We start from the raw sequence: 18086 nt of genomic DNA, 5'->3' as shown, positions 1-18086 counted from the left end.
AGCAGATACCCTGCTTTGGACCCGTATACCTTAAAGAAGAATTTCTGCATCTCTTTGCTTATAAGGCCTTTTTTATTAATCCTCCGTCACCCATTGAGGGTTCCATGCTTGGAAATATTTTGTTCACAAATAGATTGCATGCATTGAGTCACCATTCTTCTTCTTTTTTTTAAAGATTTTATTTGTTTATTTTTAGAGAGAGGGGAAGGGAGGGAGAAAGGGAGAGAAACATCGATGTGTGAGAGAAGCGCATTGCATACCTCCAACTGGGGACCTGGCCTGCAGTCCAGGCATGTGCCCTGACTGGGAATCCAACTGGCGACCTTTCAGTTTGTAGGACGACACTCAACCCACTAAGCCACATCAGTCAGGGCAGTCACCATTCATTTTGATGATAAAATAGGAACAAGAAGAACTATATAGTTTCTGATAATCAGAGCTTCTTACTAGCTCAGGGCAACTGATGTGAGCATACCAGTTTGGGGAAATTCTAGTCAACAGCAAACATTGGGAATTGGGATTCTAGTTCCATTGAGACAGAGCTGGTTCTTACTGAGCTTAAAAATAACAGCAGTTCTCCAGAATCCCTGAAATTTTCAGGAGACCTGAGTCCTCAGGCTGGGAACCTTCGGCGTAACCTCTGTGCTCATCACACCCATCTGGCAATGTAGGGGGTTCCTTCTCGCTTTGCTCTGGAATGGCTGGGGTTGGTCTGTGAAACAGCGGTGACCAGCGTTTATTGCAAATGCCCTGGGGCAGGCACTGTGCGTGCTTACAGCATTTAATCCCTGTAACTCTACCAGGCAGAGTCTGTTTTTATCCTGTTCCTTTGATAAACGCAACTGAGGCTCAGGAAGTGAAGTCATGGCCCATGGTTCTGAAGTCATTCAGTAAGGGAGTCTGGACTTGAATCTGGATCCCCATTCTTTGAGCCGCACTATATATTTTGACAAACTTTTGGACGACTTTAGGAGATGGGGACCTTGGGGGAAAAATGCACTTTGAAAGAATTAGATCACATCAGTAGAAACATATAAATAAATGCGTCTTTAAAAAAAAAGATACCACTGACAGTTTGCCTCTCAGTGAGATGAATGCAGATAAACCTATTTTGACTGTTAACTTATTTTGTTGCTTAAAAGCCAGTGACATGTAGTAGCATTGAATTTACTTTTCTTCACAGCATTTAAGTGTTTGCCATTTCTTAAGTGACGTGTGGGAATTGCCTGTACTTTGGGAATGGAGGTCACTGTGCGCACTTAAGGATTTTGCCTTAGGAGGGCCCTGTAGAAAAGTTGCTGCGGCCCAGGCTGTGGCCGAGAGGTGCTGGGGGCCGCGTGGGCACCTGTGTCTGAGGATGGCGATGGAGCTCTGAAGTTGGGGTCACAGCGGAGAGCTGATCGCAGGAGTCTTTGTGACTAGAAGCCTAAATATTTATTCTGTTCTGTCCCTAATGAAAACAAATTGTCAACAGTTGTTCAGTAACTGACTAAATTAAAATCTGTAATTAGTCAATTAGATTAAAGAGTTGGCACAACCTGATTGTATCATGCTGGTTAGGTTATTAAGAGAAAGGGTGTGATTTTTAATTACTGAATGCTAATTTTGACAGTTTCAAATGGAAACAGACGTGTTTTTCCCCCTTTCCCTAATTCCGAATGGTTTGGAAAGGAAAGACACTCAATGTATAAATTAGGTTTTTGGTTTCGAAGGAAAATGATGTGAAAAGGCTCTCCTGCAGGGGCGGTTGTGGGGCCGGGGTTTTAGTTGAGGGCCCGCTGGATTTTGGTGGAAGGTTTAGTTGGAAGTCCTTCCTTTTTGGAAGGAAGGGTGGCCTGGTGTTTGGCAGCTTTGCTTTTGCTTCAAAGGAGAAGTTGGATTTCAGTTGGGTTTCAGCTCCAAGCAGTCACGTCACTGAGTTAAAGTTCTTTTTAGGGTCTCCCCCGGTCTGTCACCCGAGGGGTTTTTCTGATCAGCACTCAGTAAGCTACAGGCCATAGGAGACAGACTCCAGTGAGGAAACAGGCTCACCGTGTACCGGGGTGGGCAAGAGTAGGTTTAAAGTGGTAAGTACACGAGATAACAGAGTTTATTCTGATGCCATTATTTTGTGATTTTGTATTATTTATTAGTATTACAACTGTAAACCCCTCTTGCCCACCCCGGTATACGAAGTATGGTGGGCCCTCAGACACTAATGCAGCTGAATAATAATATCCAACTTTTACTAAAATATTTTCTTATTCATGGGGCAGTCCAGTTAGAAGGACGAATGGAAAGAAAGTTCTTGCTGCCTCTGCTTTAGGACAGAGCTAAGTGAAGAGCTGGGGATGGGGAAGCAAGGTTCTAGGTGTGGGGTGTTGAGGAAGGAGGGGTGGAGACAGGCCGAGGAAACGAGGGAGTTTTATAGGTAGTAGTTGGGGGTGGACAGAGACCAGAGAGGAGAGGGGCGTCTGGCTTGGGAGGAAGACGGGATCAAAAGGTAGGGCCAGTTCATGGGTCCGGAGGCGTAGAAAGCCAGCCAGAGAAGTTAGGATGAATAGGGTAGGCCAGTTGGAAGTGGAGCAAGTGTTTTTCCTTTTCACGTTTCTGCGGGATGCCATGGTGTCACCCCTGGGGACATGGGAACATGGGTTATAAGTTGTGTCCTTGGAGCTTGGGGTGAGAGAATCGGGCTGTGGCCGGATACTGGCCGCAGCACACGGTGTGGGTCTCATCTGCCAGAAGGAGCCTCCCGTCACCTCATCCCCCTCCCCAGCTCCTGGATGTTCATGACGGGTTCAGTTCTAAGCTCGAAGGCCCTGTGCACGTGGGTCATTTTATCTGGAGAGCCTTAGAAGAGGTCTAGGGCCACTATAGAAAGGCCACCCAGCTCTCACTTCTTGCCCAAAGTCCTGTGGGCAGCAAGAGGTTGAGAGACTAACTCTAGGCCGCTGACCGGCTTGCTACAAAGCCACTGGGCGCAGCCTCCCTGTCTTGGGGAAGCTGCCCCAACCCCTGTGCCTGCAGGCTGTGCACTCTGCTGCTTGTGTTTTCCGTGCTCCTTTTGGGAAAAAGGAGTTCAAATAACCTTTAGCTTTCAGGATTTAATATTAGAGCGGCTGGTGATCCATAAGTGTCTTTCTTTCTTTTTTTTTTTTGGAGGAAGCAACTTTGCTTTGTGTCTGATATACATGGGGTGCTGGGGAGTTAGGGTACAGAGAACCAGGTGAGGCTGCCTGTGCGCTGATCCCCCTCTAGGCCCTCTGCTCACAGTGTAACCAGTGCTAGTTGCTTCTGTGCTTCATGTCCTCATCCGTGAGGCGGAGATTGCATTCAGCTGGCAGTACGGTTTTGAGGTAAAGTTACAGAGCGCCCTCAAAAGGTGCCCAGTAAATACTTCTGGAATGACCACATGAGAGGCAGATAGTGTTTTTGGGAAAGTGTCTGCTGAGGGTACTCTACTGGAGTATGTTCAGATGCATGAGTAACTGAGAGGAGCAGAATGAAAACCAGGAAGTATTTATAAGCGGTGGATTGATGTATGTTCTCAATTTGGAATTCTTCTTTTAGACTCAGGATCCACAGCTAAGGTTGAAGAAACCCAGAGGAGAGAGAGAGAGAGACAGAGAGAGTGAATGTGTGTGTGTGTGTGTGTGTGTGTGTGTGTGTGTGTGTGTGTGTGTGTTGGTGGTAGCAGCCCATAGAAGAAAGGAAGTGACAGCGCTTGGGAGAGAGTTTATTTTAAAAGCTTCCCCACTGATAGATTTGCAGCCCTGGGTAAATAGGGAAGCTTGTAAAACTTGATTCATTTTCTTCCTAAAGTCTGTTTTTGGTGGGGATTGGGGGTGAGGACAGAGTCCGCCAAGGGAACCAAGTGCTGTGAGGTTAGAAGTGTTTGTTGTACCCAGTGCACGCCATGAAGAGGGCCAGAGCAGTCAGCATTCGGACCCCCGCTCCCTGCCCTCAAAGGATCTTTCCCTTCCCAGGAGGGAGGAGGGCCTTCTGTTGCTGGGGTCTCATGTAGGGATGAGCAAGGACTTCCTGCATCCTTCCTGGCCTATGCTGCCCAGAGCAGGTCCGGTTTGCTTGTTTCTTTTGCTTAGGAAACATGTCCTCCCTCTGTCCCTGTCCCAGGCCTGCTCTGGAGACATGGACAGGCAGCTGGGACAGCCATTGGCCAGCAGAGAGCTAGGGTGTGTCCTAAACTGGAGGCCCATGTGAGCTGTTCAGGAATTAGAAGCTGCTGCTTCTGGGCAACTGCTGCAGAAATGGATGGTCAGCAGGGAAAGGTGAGAAGGTACTGGACTTGGTGCATTAGAAAAAAAATATTTTGGGGAATTTCACAATGTTTTGAAATAAAAATTACCACTGTATATTTTCGTAGTTAGGGTGGAGTGAACTGTGAGATTCTGATAGCACCCTATTGCTGGGCTATAGTAGCAGAAAAGAAAGGGCCAGCCTCCCTACGTCAGGGCCTTTGCACAGGCTGTCCTCCTTGTTCAAAGCACTTCCCTCTGTAAAGTCAGGGCCTGACACCTGATGGATATACCCAGTTCATATTTGTGGGCTGAAAGACTGATCAGGAAGTGCAGGAGACTGCCCACCTGCCAGGGCCATGTCTGTGCATTTGAACGGCTCCCTGAAGCCTTTATGCCCTCAGAACAAGGCCAAGTTTGGCTGCTTGGTTTGAGTCTGGCATTGGCATTCGCCTTTCTTTTCTGAAATAGGTCTTTGACATATTAATGTAAGTTTAGATGTGATGTGTCCTCAGAGATGCGTGCAAAAATGCTCAGTGTTCAGTTAGCCCAGCCTTTTGCCAACTAATGAGGCTGCTCAGGCTGGAAGCCCCATGACTCCTCTCTTGCCAGTTTTTGCCTCTGGTACAGGGGTTAGGGGGGTGGGTGGGCAGGGATGTGGGCTGGAATCCTGAGCAGCCTCCCAGCCCACGTCTTCGTGGAGTGTTAGCCTGCGATGATGGGAAGTAGCTGCTTCTGATTCCTCTAACTCTCCCGCTTATCTGAGCAGGAATATTTTATGATTTGACCCCTGTAATTCAGGGTTGGTGGCGATATTATCAGGCCACACAAGTCTACATTGTCTGAGGAGACTCCTGTTTGCTTAGCTGAGGAAGCTAACCAAGATTCTGGGGGCTGGTGTGGGCAGGAGGTGGCTTCTCATGGTGAGTAGCTCAGTCTATCCCTCAGGCAGGGGCCAGCCACACCCCGGCCCAGGGGCTTCTTTAGTTCTAAGTCGGCCATTCAGGCTTTTCCAGGGTCTTGAAATAAATGCTCACTTCCTTGAAATCCCCGGTTCCTGTCAGTACAGTCCTAAGGGGAGGACACTTTATCAAAAATCCACTGAAGGGGTCAGAGCAGAAACCAGGCTTTCTCAGGTAGTCACCCCATCACTTACCAAGTAGTTGACGCCTCTCGGGTGTGGCTGTAGACAGGACACTGGCAAAGTCTTTGCCCTCACAGACCTGAAAGACGTCCTTCCCCTCGAAATGGGGTTTGTGTGTTTAAGATGCTAATTGTGCATCTTTAAGTGGAAGATACATCCTGCAGCGTCAGCTGGTGCGTCCCCCAGGAAGGCACTGGAATGCATTCCCGCCTCCCCTCCCTGGTCACTGCTGCCGGTGAGGACCAGTGAGGTTACTCTTGCCTGGGCCGGCCCTGGCCCTGATGCCGCACCTGTTGGCTCGGTGACTTCTGGACAAAGTGCTTGAAGTTAATTGTGTACTCACTTCCTTCTGTGTGAAGTGGTGGTTAAGGGCACCTTCGAGGTTCCCGAGTTGGCGTGTGGCTGCTTGGGGCCCGGTAAAGGTATGGCGAAGAATTAGTTTGGAGAAGGCAGCGACTGCATCTTGAGGACAGAGGAGTTGAAACAAAGATGTTCTTGTCCAGCTTATTCTAGTAAAAATTTTTAAAAAATGGGTTATTGAGAACATATATCCGGGGGAACATAAACTAAAAGAATGAAGGATATCTAGTTTAGGGAAGCTTGAAGGGGCCTATGTTCTCTTAGATTAGAGCTAATTTTTCTAGGCTTTACCGAAAACAACAAATCCCCTCCTCATGGTTGGGGGTTGGCCATTGCAGCCAGGCCTTGGCTACCTCCTGGCCACGTCCCGGCCACCTCCAAGGCACAGGTGCCTGCCACAGCCCCATCCTTTCCGTCGAGTCAGCGAGTTGGCCCTGGAGTGTCCCTTCCCTGGTGAGGGCCGGGGTCATGGGCCGGGGCTGCTCTGGGCCGCAGTTTCTCAGGAATCTGGCGTCCGCCCCATCCAGAGCTGCCTCGCAGACTTGAGGTACAGATGGCTTCTCTCCCCCTTCCTTTTTTCTTTTTGAAGATGTTTTGAATTCTGAGCGTGTGTCACACCAGCATTCTTTCTTCAGGACAGAGGACAGAAGCTGTCGCTGCATGCAGCTGAGAGACTGGTTCCAATCCAGAGCCAACTGTGGCCTGATCCTTGGTCTGGTCACTTGGCAGGCCAGTTGTTAGGGTCCTCTCCAGGGTCTATTCGGGGCTCAAGCTTTAGGGTCGGGGCGAGGAGGAACCCTGGGGAGGGGCTGCTGCTGCCCTAGGGAAAGGGAGAGGAGTGGGAGGGGAGGTGTGACTGAGGCTGACCAGGCCACAGAAAGGGTCACTCCCCTCTGGAGCAGCAGCATTTGCTGCTCTGGGGAAGGGTCGCCCCTGACCTAATGCAGGCAGGGGCCACGGCCACCATGACCACCACCAGCATGGCCACCCAAGCCAGACCCCACGGGGTGGGGGGGGGAGCCTGGAGCGGCTCTCGTGGTTCTGGTTTGGTTGGCCCAGTTTAATTTTTTCTCCTCTGGAGATAGGCTTTTTTTTTTTTTTTTTTTTACCATTCCTCAAGCCTCCATCGAGAGACCAGCATGCCTCTCTTGGAGCCCTAACAAATGAGCGAGCCCCAGCACCTGGCATACAGTTGGTGCTCAATAAAAATGTTACATTTTTAAAGCGGCAGGCCTGAAGGACTTCACGCAGCCTAAATGATGCCCTGCTGGAAGGGCAGGGGCCGTACTGCCCTGGGCTGCACCCCGCACACGGGAGCCATGCAGCCATGTGGGTGAATGGAGTTGTGTCCAGGACAGGACTCCTGTGTGGGCAGAGGCACAGGGGGCAGCAGGGAGCGAGGGAGCCAAGCTTTGTGGCCTCTGCTGTTCTCTTGCTGTCCCTGTGGGTGGTGACAGCCAGCCTCCTGGCCTCACCCTTAAACTGCCCCTTGGTTGGCTTGGATCTCCATACGGGTGCCAGATTGGCTTTGTTAATGTAGAATGTGACTGCATTGTGACTGCATCATGTCTCTCTCCCTCACTAAAATCAAACCAAAACCAAAATAAGACAATTCAGAATCTGCCCTGAAGACAGCACTGAGGTTCCCCCGACTGTGGGACAGAGGCCCCAGACTGTGAGCCAGACGTTCAAGGTCTTTCTGGTCTGACCTCGCTCATGTTGCAGATTTTGCCATCTTTATTGCAGACTCGTCCTGCTGCTGGACACTCTCACCTTCAGTATAGATTAATCATCACAAGCATCTGGTGGGGTGGACAGTGGTCTCAAGGGGAGAAGTCCAAAGAGCTGAGTGGGTGGGATTTTAGGGAGCATGTGAGGCCTGTCGTGTGTGGTGACAGCGACTGCCCCCCACCCCAGCCTGGCACCTCACTTCTCTCTCCTTACTTCTTTGTAGAAAGTGTCGTGTCTGTCACTGGCTGGCACTTTGAGGGGTTTTCTTCTCTCCTAATAAATAATTCTTTGTCTGTCTTCAGGGTGGCAGATCAGGTTGGAGAGAGGCAGCTCATCAAACAAGTGGGCTGAGGAGGGGGCCTGGACAGGCAGGAGGAGGGACGAGGCAAACCCACGAGCAGCCGAGGCAGCAGGGGTGTTGGGGACACCTGAAGCCATGTCCTGAAACGTGTAGTGTGCTTTTCTTGCCCAGGGGTGTGAGTGAAATATTAGGCTAAATGGAGACTTTCTTCCTCAGAGGAGAAAGCGGCTCCCTTTTCCTGTCCCTTTGTCTCTTGTCCCCTTTGTCCCAGCCCTCGCCTCTGTGGCCTCCCCTCCCCCAGCGGTTCCTTCCTTTGTGCCCCCGCCACTCACCAGCGAAACTTAACTCGAGCCTCCAGCGTCCGTCCGCAGGGGCCCCTGCCTTCTCTGCTCCCCGTGAAACAAAAGTAGCTGGTAGGTCCTGGCCTGGCTGTCAGCACACGGACTGAAAGGAACCAGACAGGGGCCCCAAACCCCAGAGGTGGTGGTTAGTTTTGAAGTTTGGTGCTGGCTGGTGGCAGTCCCGACAGAGGGAGCAGCATTGTTGGGGGGCCTGCTGCTCTGGTCTGAGGGGCCTGGCAGAGGGAGGGGCGGACCCTTTCCTGGCGAAGGGCTCTGGGCCTTCCTTCTGAGCCACTTGTCCACTCCGAGTGGTTCGGGGCCCTCTCGGTCATGAGTTCTGTGTGCGACCCCTGGAAATAGGGATGTGTTGACCTGCAAGAGAGGCAGAGCCACGCTGCTGAGTGCAGAACAACCCCTTTGTTCCACCACAGTCTTAGTTGTCTTTGAGCAAGCGTTAGCAGTCACTTGGGGGTTAAGCAGAAATCGGGGGAGAAAAACTGAACATTCGGGAAGAATCTACCCATTAACTCAGTTTGCTGAGAAATATGGAAAGGGTGGGCTTGATTCCATTTTCCATGATGAAAATGGGCCCGCCGTGCCTGGTCTCTAGAGGTCGTGTGCTTTCTGGGGTCACGGGGCAGAGGACCTCCGTGTCCGCAGAGGCTCAGTGGAAGTGGGGGTGGCGTTGCTGGGGCAGAGCCGAACTGTGGTCCGTCCATGTAGGTTCCCTGTTGCCAGAGTGTCTTTACTTAAAATACTGGTTACTGATTTCAGTATACATGCTTGAAATCATATGTTCCTGAAAACATGTAAATTTAGAAGTAGCATGTTCTGCTCTCAACTTGCATAGTTTTTATGTCTTCACAAGAGTTTCTGACATCAGTGTCTTAAATGCTTTTGTCCAAAGCCACTTCGTAATCTAACCCCCCTCTCAGCACATGTTGCCAACACTCTCCAAGTTGTTTGAGATGTGCTTTTCACGTTTCTGTGTGGTTCTCTCTCTCGGATTTTTTCTGAGGCCACAGGGACCCATTATAACATTAAGACAGTGGATTTGTATAATTTGTCTCGTAGATGTTTACTGCTGGAGGTGTTCCAGCAGATCGGAGACTCTGTTCTGATGTGGGGGTGACACTGCCCTTCTGGAGTGTCCCTGTGTGACCCTGATATTTTTCTGAGCCTTAGTTTCTTTATCTGTAAAAAACACAGCAGTGTCAAAGGCTCACTTGTCAGGATTAAGAGTGAAGAACGTAGGACAGTGTCCTGTATACAGTAAGTACTCAGCAAGTGCACTGTTGGAGGCTGACTGGTGGGAGCACCCTGGCCCTTGCTGGTTTTGCAGGGTGACTCTGAGGGCTTATCAGGCGAGGCCTGGAGCAGCCCTTGTGGGGAAGAGCCAAGGACCACGGTGGTTTTTGGTTTTTGGTTTTGGAGTGGGGAATCTATTCCAGGGGAGAGAGGGTGCACTTTCAGCTGATGGGGACATAGTAATGGGGCCAGGTGAGGCCTGTGGCCCAATAACCATTTTATTGAGTCTTTAAAAGGAACTCCTGTGGTGGGCTCTCTGGCACTCCCAGAGTGGCATGTTTGAAATGTCCTGGCTTAGGGGCCTGTGTGCCCTGGAGGTGAGAGAAGTCTACCAGTCTGCAGATAGGAAAAACGTTTAGGCTTTGTCTTTTTACAGTCTTTCATTTCAAAGCTGGCAAAAGCTTAAGTGGAGATATACCGGGTGCCAGGTTCTGCGTGTGCCTGCAGATGCTTGTCATTGTCATGGTCATTGTTTGCCATCTCTGGGTTTCGGGTGACAGATGACACACTCCTGGTCCTTGGTAGGGATGGAAGCTCCTGGGATGGACGGTGGCCACAGTGTGTGCCGCCAGTGTCCAGGTTTACAGGGCAGATTTGCATCTCCCTTTGTAAGCGAGGGCTGCTTTGAATATCCACCTCTGATGCACCAGTGCCAGGGGCCCCGGGATCCCCAATTTAGATGACTGACGGTAATTTGAAACTGAAACAATCAGAAGTATTTATCTCTCTCTTTTTTAAAAAAGATTTTATTTAGTTATCTTTAGAGGGGAAGGGAAGGAGAGAGGGAGAGAAACATCAATGTATGGTTGCCTCTCGTGTGTCCCCTGCTGAGAACTGGCCTGCAACCCAGACATGTGCCCTGACTGGGAATTGAACCACGATCCTTTGGTTCGATCCTTTGGTTCGCAGGCCTGTGCTCAATCTTCTGAGCTACACCAGCCAGGGCAGAAGTATTTATCTCTTGAAAAAAGAAGAGCGTGTGTTTGTGGGGGGAATAAGAACTACCCTACCTCACTCCCAGCTGCTGGAAGTTGTCACCTGGCTGAAACTTCCCATGTGGACCGCAGGGGTCTAGACTGACCACAGGTCAAAGGCACTGCCTCGAAGCCAGTCTTTCCTTCAGATTCTTGCATGTCGCTGAGGGACTTAGTGAGATGAAATGGAAGTGGGTGGTGTGTTCAGTTATACCTTTAAGGGCTGCATCCTTCCAGTGTGTACTGTCTCCCCAGCCCCAAAGTGAGAAATGTGTAATGGTTTAAGAAGCTGGCATTGGTAAAATTGGGGTAAAATTAATTTCCAAAGACCACAGACAGACCTTGAGTGAGGGAGGGCTTGGGTGGGGGATAGGGGCAGGCTTCTGAATGGCCAAGGCATCAGGCCCCTGTGCCTGTGAGCGGGCGAGGGCTGGGGGGGGAAGGAGGGAGAGAAAAGAGGGAGACACCCGAGACTGAGCCCTGGAGACCCAGAGGGAGGGGGAGGGGCCAGGAGAGGTGGACGGCTCAGGCTGGGGGAGGGGTCACTATTTGCATAACTGATTGTGTGGCTCCTGGGGATGGTGGTGGGGGAAGGGAGGGCAGCACAAAGGCTCTTTCCTCCTTCTCCCCTCCCTGGCGGTCCTTTCCTGTTCCCTCCTCCTTCCCCCTTTCTTCTCCTCCCCTGTTCTTCCCGGCAGGCTCCGAGTCTTGTCAGCACCACCTGTGCCCCCTCCCTCTGATGGTGCAGGGTTGGCCTTGCCCTTGTTGCCCAGTGGACAGGGTTTTATGGCCTGGATTCCAATTGCAGGCAGGGCCACCGCAGCCGCCTGTCAAGTCAAGATAAAGTCCAAAGGAAGGCCTCTGGCGGTGCGTCCCTCTTTAAGAGCTAGTGCCTTATGAAAAACGGTTCCTTGTGTGAGCTCTGAAGTGCTTGCCCATCATCTTTTGGGGGGAGGCTGCGACGGGAGTCTCCGTGCAGTGGTGTCTGGGCCTGTTTCCTGTGGCCCACAGCTTGACACTTGGAGATTCATTAGAGTTGAGGGCACCTCAGGAAATGAAAGGGGGCTGGTGGCGGGGTGTCCTTTAGCAGCATCAACCAGGTGTCAAAATGGGAGTCCCAGGGAGGTGAGGCGGAGATGCCGGTGTCCGAGTTCAGAGGGTCTCTGTCTACTGCAGACCCCGAACATCACTATCTGGTGGGCCCACTACACGTCTCTGCTAAACCAGTGAGTGACGCACACATGTGGTGTGACCCCCCAGGTAGGAATAAACCTTACCTAGTGGTTTGTCACCGACCGTGGGCTTTCCTGCGTAGCGAGCCCGTGTCATCGAGTGTGCCCGCCCGAGCCTCAGTTTCCCCCATCTGTGAGATGGTGGTGGCTTTCCTTGGTCAGGTTGTCTGTCAGACTCCAGTCAGGTACTCCGTGGTGATTGTTGGAGTAATGCTGCGCCCAGTGAGCCCTCCAGGCTCTGACCAGAGGGTTCTGCCCAACGTCTGGGGCACAGGGGCAGAAGCAGGACCTGGATTCACTGTAGACAGGGGAGAACCCCCTGGCTGAAAGCCAGGGCCAGTGCCGGTTGCTGATCTGAAAAGGGCCTCTTCTGTAGCCACCACCCTTGTTTATTTTGCTCCAGGACAAGATTATTTCTTGTTCGGTAAAACTACAGTTTCCTCCAGGTGGTGAGGGGCTGCTCCATTTGCATCTTCCCAGGGGGTGCTGTCCTGCCCACACCCTCATACCAGATCTTTGTGCTTAGGTCATGGTTCTGTCACCACACGAGGACTGAAAACATTTGAAAGCAAGCAAGTTCAGGCCCTAGCGGCCCGTTAGTCCCCCGGTACCCTGGGTTGGATTGGGTGGGGTCACTGCTTTACACATCAGCTACAACTCTCTCTCTCGGGGTTCCTGGGGGCCAGGGCTGGGTGCTGCTTTTTCCTTGGCAGGTTGCCAGAGGGGAGTGTGTTTGCTCACACCCCACACTGCTAGGTGGGGTGGGGGGCAGAGGGAGAAGAAGGGCGATGGCCTGTTCCGTGGGGCACAGGCTTCACTGACTGTTTCACTTCTCTGAGCCGCAACTTCTGGGAAATGAGGAGAATGAAAGCATCCATCATAGGCTGGTTGAAGGTAGTTTGTGAGCAAATTTCATCTGGAAAGTGTTAGATCTTTGGTATTGACAGTCCCAGAAAGACCTGGACAGGTCAAGAACTTGCAGGTGGGGAGGAGGTGGGCCGGTGCTGCCTGAGGGGACCATGTCTCTGCCCTCTGTGGCTTGTTGAGGGGACTAATAACGAAGGTCATATGGGGAAACAGCTTTCCCAGGGTGTTTTCTCAGAGGGGCCATCTTCCCAGAGCTCATGCCCCCTCAGCCGTAGGAGCCAGGTCTCAGGCCTGCCAGCCACCCAGCTGCTCTGGTCACTGACCCGAGGCACCCTGTGTGCTGCCCACCACCTGGCCCCCTGCACGTGTTCCTGCCCTCCTGCCTCTGAACACTGCTCCCGGGAAGCTGCTTGGACTGCACGGCACTTCTCAGAGACAGGCTTCCAGCCCCGTGTTCGTGGCTCTTTGAGCCTTTCGGTCAGCTCATGAATGTCCTGGGCGCTGGGTCTAAGGGGAAGCATCAGTAGTAGCCTGTCTTCTCTGTCCGAGTGGGTTGCAGTCCGGAAGCGGTGATGGGATGGAAGCAATTCCTGCAGCTCTGGCTCCGGTGGTCCCGAGTTACACACGGTCTCAAACAGGCTCAGCTCAGGGCCCCAACTCAGACACCGATATGTGTAGCTCTGGGCGTAAGTAGGTGGGGGGCTGGGGGGTCAGCTGAGCTAGGGTGCTGAGGGACATCCCCAGTTTTTAAAAACACTTGCTGACACTTGAGCCCATCCAGGGCACCGTCCAGAGGCCTGCACACTGGGTTCCCTTAACCTTTCTTAGTTCTGCAACTAGAACCGTGGAATGGTAGCATCTGATACTTTACTAAAGAAGAGGAAACTGAGGCCCAGGCAGGGTAGAGGCCGCCTTGATTGACAGAAAAGGGGCCCCAGAGGCTGTTGAAAATTTCCCTCCAGCCCTCAGCAGTGGGCTGATAGGTCTCACCTTGCTCCCAAGGCCGTTGCCATTAGCAACCAACTTCCCCTGTTGGTTCTGGGGGCCCTCGAGGGGAAGAGGGAAGAAGGTGGAAGCCAGGCTGTCAGTCAGTCAAGTGGCATTTCATCGTCTGTGTCAGTGGGTTAGTGCCGGTGACACCGGGAGGAGGGTTGGGCACATCAGAGTCATCGGGTGCATAGGCCCTTTGGTTTGCTATTAATTGTCCCAGTAATGGGGGAATGATAGCAGGGACACCTTGCTTTGTGCAGAGAGACGCCTCCCCAACTCCATTACCCCGCACACACCAACAAATGGAGGAGGACAGAAAGCACGAAGGAGAGGGTCGCTGGGCAGTAAGGTCTCTGGGGTCTGGTAGGCCTTGCTCGTGACCTGGCTCAGTTGTTCTCCAGTTCTGTGGTCTTGGGTAAATCACTTGGTCCCCCTGAGCGTCAGTTTACCCATCCATAGAACAAGGGTCAAGGTACAGGTGTAAATCATCAGTGCAGGTGTACAGTGCTTAGCACCTTGCCTGACACCCCTGAACTCTCAGTGAAACATTGCTGGTGTGGGAAGCATTGGAAACCAGATGAGGGGTTGCCAGTGACTCGGTTACCATTTATGGAACGTCATCCGGGACCTGCCAGAGGCGTGGCGCTGAGGGGCTATAAAGCTAGGTGAGGGTCAAGGTGATTGTTGTTCAGACCATCAGACAGAGCAGTTGATAACTGAGAGGCAGCACATGGTTCATGCTGAGAGGGGAACACAGACTCTGGAGGGAGCCCAGAGAGGGCAGTTGCTGGCTGCTTTAGAAGATGGGAGGGCTTCCTGGAGGGGCTGTTGTTGCTGGACCTCAGAAGGCAGAGGAAGAGGAAGGCCATGCAGGTCTTTGTCTGCAAGGATTGTGGACAATGTACAGTGATAGCAGCTGGTATTTTTTGGGCCTTTAGTCTGTGCCAGGCCCTGGTCCAAGTGGTTGGCATATATGAAGTAATTTAATTCCTATAACCAACCCTGTGAGGCAGGTGTTATCCTGTTTTACACTTGAAAAATGGGGCCATGGAGAAAATTCAGGAACTTTTCCAGGCTCAAGCACATGCAAGATCCAGTGTTCAGACACCACCAGTATCCAGAGAGCACACACGCACACGGCCACTCAAGTCACTGCCTTGCCTGCCAGGACCCAGGTCTGGCTTTTGGGAGACGGATGCTCATTAACTAGTGGTGTGACCCACTAGCCACTGGTTGGGTGAGTTGTGGAGTCCCTCCCTACCTCCACCTCAGTTTCTTTATCTGTAAAATGAGAATAACCCATGTCCATAAACTGAGGTGTAGTTTGCCTTTTGGGGTTGTTCAGACATGCTCCGTGGGTGGGGAGCTGACACTCCAGCAACTTTACCAGGCTGTGGTTGCAAGGTAGAAGGTATTCAACTTAAGGCAGGCTTCCCTGCCCCGCCCCAACTGTCCTTGTTTGAGAGGCCAGGAGCCTGTGGGACTTAGACAGGATTAGATAAAACGTGGGCAGAGTGCCCAGCATAGCACTGGCACGCGCATAGCCCCTGTAAACAGTAGTCGTGTTCATTATTGTGTCTTATCTCTTGATATTAGTAATTATTATTGATGGTTCTCTCATCAGTTCTGTGGGGTGATTTTAGTCTTCCCTTGATAGAAGAGGAAACACTTGGAGAGTGGAAAATGCATCCAAAGTCATAGTAATTGGCAGACAGACCGACACTGAGTTGGGTGTGTCATAATCCTGTCCCTGCGCTCCTGTGTTACATCACAGGAAGGCTCCAGCAGGCCCTCCCGTGTGTCCTAAAGCAAGGCTGCAAGTTGCCAAGGCTTCCTCGGAGACGGCCTTCCAGAGCGTGCTCAGGACACGTGTCCACCAGGCTCTTTCTCCCTCGTGAATGAATACTGGACTCAGGATGGCGTCTGTGCCCCGCCGGCTGTGCAGTTATGCTCCGTGCCGGTGTGCGCGCATACCCCAAACCTAATCCGGGCTCCGAACAGCTCAGTCTTACAGAACCTGCAGCTTCTGTCTAAGGACTGTAGTGTTTGCCTGCTGGGTGACCCAGTGGGCTATAAAAATAATGTGGTGGAAGAAGTGGCCATAGCTTTGGGGTTGCCTGCAGGCCTCTCACTTTGGCCCCAATTTGGCACAGCCTCTTTGAGTGGTCTTTTGGCTGTGATAGCCCTGCTCTTTCCCCGCCCCTCCAAGGCTGGGAGGGGTGGGCCCTGTCAGTTTGCCGAGGGGCCTTTTGGCTCCAAACAGTCAGGTCCCTGGGCTGGTGTGCTCTTGGCCTTACATTGGACAGCACCTGGGAAAACCCAGTGAAGACATGGCGATCCTGTGTCACAGGAGTAGAGACTCGGGGCCCTGGGCTCCTCCTCAGTTTAAAATGGACTCATCGTGCCGCCACCACTTGCAGCCACCAACTTGGTGCTAATTCTTTGTTGATCTAGAAGCCGCTTCAGGATCATGTAGTGCCTTGGGGTCACTCTTGTGGAGAGGAACTGTGATCCCTTAAATACAATAATCCCCTGCACTGGACACTTTATAGAACAGTGTCCTGTGCATGGTTTGTTGTCACCCTGCAGCAGTCCCAGGGGAGCATTAGACAAGGCCTTTCATACCATTTTGTTGATGAAAAGACAGGTAGGTGGCTTTTGTGACTTTCCAAAGGCACGCAACGTATCCCGTATATGCTGTAGCTAAGATAAACATCCAGTCTGAGGCTAGTCATGGGGTACAGGCCAGATGGCAGATGCTTGGCACACACGCGGACGTACGTGCCTTGCTCACAGCAGACCCTGAAAGTTAATCGCACACCTCTCTTCCTTCCGACCCTGGTTCAGCATTATTTTCAGTACTGTATTCTAGTCGTCCATTGACAGTTGAATAACATGGCATGCAAGCTGAGTTCCTTGTTGTTGGGTCACAACTGGGCTGGAAGTTGGCCAGTGATGTGTGAGTTTCCTGGTTGTTTGGATTTCCAGGTTAGTGAAAGGTGGATCCAGAGCGTAGCTGAATTCCAGTCGGAAGCCCCATCCCTGTCTGACAGAGCCAGCTGCCAGCTTTCGGAAAGGCCCTAGAGAATCTCAGTGAGGTGTGCGGTGAGGGAGGGCCGCTCCAGGTGGAGGGCCAGATAGTGACCCAGACAGGCACGGACGGTGGGACAGGTGAGGCGCCAAAAAGTGATCGAACCCTTCCAGTTGGAAGAAGCATGGAGAAGGAAGGACAAATGCCTTTCTCTTTTAGATACCTTGATGGAGTTCCACTCTAAGTTTTGATTTCTCCAGGGATATGACCTTTGATTCCACACAGGATCCTCAGAGGACCTGGGTGTTCTGAGCAGTAGGGGGTGTGTGTGTCCGGGATATTGGGTGTGCAGTCCTCGGGAATCCCATCTCAGCCAGAGGGACAAGATCGAGTTCTCAGACTGATTGGCAGGCCTGAATACCCAGTGATGTTCAGGCATCATTGTACACCAGGGCTGAGCTGGAGGTTGAGTTTGAAGCTCTTGTTCAAGTGGAACCTTGAATTCTGCCTGTGCCCTTGTAGTCAGACACGAGCACAGGTGACTGTGGCACTTCTTCACCTCAGTCTTTCTGCCACGCTGAGCCACAGAAACGGTCTGCCATGGTCACCTAACTAGTGGCTCTCTTGTTTTGATCTCATAATTCTTCAAACACCAGCCGCTTTCTTACTGTCAGCCTCCATGTGGATAATCTTGACCTTGGTGTTCAAGATGCCTTTCATCTGTCCACGTACTTGCACGGTCCCTCTCATCTCCACCAGCAGTGCTCACCCCCACTCCCCGCCTTCCTGCCCAGAGCCAGGCTCCCTGGTTCGTCCCCAGCCTTAAACCCATGGAGCCTCTTTTGGAGTGAGTTCAGCTCAAACCCTTGCTTTTCCAGGAAGCCCGGCTTGGCCTCTCCATTTGAGAGGACTTTTTCCTGCATGAAATACAGATTTAAAGAAAATCAACAGTAATGGTTAGAAGTGACTTTACAGGACATAGCCTTTGGTGGCTTTTAACTTTTTTTCTCTTTTTAGCAAGAAAGCCCTTTCTTTAAATGAAGTCTTGTGTGGAAGTCCAAGTAATAAAACAGAAAAATCGGAGCTGTCTACTAGCTTAAGGAGAGGGGGATACCAAGAGTCCTACCTGTTGAGCGTCCCATCTTCTTTAAGCACCCCCACCCCCGTTCCCCCTCTCCTCTGTGGCTCCCAAGAGTTTCGCCCTCTCGTTCATCAGTTCGGCTCCCAGATGGACAGGTTGTGCCCAGGAATAGAAGAGGACATGACTGCAGATTCCCCAGTAAATGAGAGGCACAGGGGTCCCCAGGCCGCCCAGCCCCATCCACAGTGCTTTCTGGACCAGCCGCATTCCCAGCCCAGTGAGATGCTCAGATGTGTTTCAGTAAAATGTCTGCAGCCAGATGCTTGTGGGAAATGCAGGTTTAGGCAGTTTCTTTAATGTAGGGCTTCTCAAGGTTTATTAATGCATCAGGATGCATTGTAGGTCTCAGAAGTGGGGTGTAGAGTAAGATACGGGGTGGGTAAACAGTGTAATAGAGAGTGATTCTCAGACTTACTTTGACCGTAGGA

General features: G+C 51.7%; 1 protein-coding gene across 4 annotated transcripts in view; it reads left to right on the top strand.

Moving 5' to 3' along the window:
- The window catches only part of SSBP3 (single stranded DNA binding protein 3), a 154051-nt gene that overhangs the window by 15768 nt on the left and 120197 nt on the right, over positions 1 to 18086 (top strand). The window lies entirely within an intron of this gene.

The sequence above is a fragment of the Artibeus jamaicensis genome, unplaced genomic scaffold (assembly GCF_021234435.1).
Source record: "Artibeus jamaicensis isolate MK-2021 breed Jamaican fruit bat unplaced genomic scaffold, CSHL_Jam_final scaffold_1019, whole genome shotgun sequence".
Taxonomy (NCBI): Eukaryota; Metazoa; Chordata; class Mammalia; order Chiroptera; family Phyllostomidae; genus Artibeus; species Artibeus jamaicensis.
Note: the sequence above shows the minus strand (reverse complement) of the source record. Positions and strands in the feature narration are given on the sequence as shown.